The sequence below is a fragment of the Microtus ochrogaster genome, chromosome 18 (genome assembly GCF_000317375.1).
Source record: "Microtus ochrogaster isolate Prairie Vole_2 chromosome 18, MicOch1.0, whole genome shotgun sequence".
Lineage (NCBI taxonomy): Eukaryota > Metazoa > Chordata > Mammalia > Rodentia > Cricetidae > Microtus > Microtus ochrogaster.
The window spans coordinates 15,037,818-15,038,920 of record NC_022020.1 but is presented as its reverse complement, the minus strand read 5'-3'; the positions used below and the strand labels follow the sequence as shown (position 1 = coordinate 15,038,920).

Genomic DNA, 1,103 nt, shown 5'->3' with positions numbered 1-1,103 from the left:
ATGATTCTGCATTTCCACTATTGCCTCAAGCTCCTTTTATGATAAGTCGTAATTGGAACAAGATAGATACCACTTGCAATCTTCCTTCCATAGATATACATCATGTGGCTGAATGCCACCCCACCTCCTGCCTGCCTAAGTTTCTTGCCTGGTAACGTGATTTCTTTCTTAATAAGGATTCAATAAGCCAACAGTTTCCTTATTGTAAAACTGGCTCAGGTTCCTTTTACTAGGACCCTCTGGAAGTTATTTTATTATGAATTAAGTTCTTATATCTTTAAAAAAATGGAGTCTTTCTGATGGGAAATTGCTTGCCTATCTATCAATATTTGATCTTGTCATCTTTTTGTTTGTTTGTTTTGGTTGTTTTTGTTTTTCAAGACAGGGTTTCTCTGCATAACAGTCCTAACAGTCCTGGCTGTACTGAAACTCACTTTGTAGACCATCCTGGCCTAGAACTCACAGAGAACTACCTGTCTCTGCCTCCTGAGTGCTGAGATTAAAGGTGTGTGACACCACTACCTGGTCAACTAAAAACAGTGGTTGAATGTCACGAAGTAGTTGACAATGCCTTAACCTTATGTGTGTTTTTAGCCCAAGGGCCTCTTCCATTTTTGTCAAGGGGAGTGCTAACCTCTGTCTTTTAATAAATACTGATTTCATCATCTTAAGTGTCTTATATAATATATGTATATATTATATATAGATTTATAGGCATGTTTTTTTAAATGAGTTATTTCATTCAAATAAGTTATACCATAGAATAGATATCTGCATTTATTTTAGCTTAAATATAGGTTTTACAACCTTGAAAGAAATAAGATTCACTGATAAAATACAAATTTATTAAAATAATGCAAAACAAGAAACTTCAGGTGGTATCTCTTAAATTCTATGGAAATTCAAAAGAAAAAAATGAAAGACTAAAATCAAAAACACCTAGAAATATTTAAGCACCCATTAAACAATTGTAAAAAATTCAAGGACTAGTCACATTAAAAATAAAAAGAACTAGACCGTAAAAGGCTAATCAACCCAATTATAAAATGGGGCATTGAGCTGAACAGAGAATTCTCGACAGAAGAAGTTCAAATGGCCAAAAG

The 1,103-nt window shown here is 33.7% G+C and overlaps 1 non-coding gene across 1 annotated transcript; it reads right to left on the bottom strand.

Annotated features, from left to right (window-relative positions):
• Positions 1 to 531: 531 nt before the first annotated feature.
• Positions 532 to 654, bottom strand: LOC113457144. Its single transcript, XR_003377773.1, has one exon. It is a non-coding gene; the product is annotated as a U6atac minor spliceosomal RNA (small nuclear RNA).
• Positions 655 to 1,103: the final 449 nt, after the last annotated feature.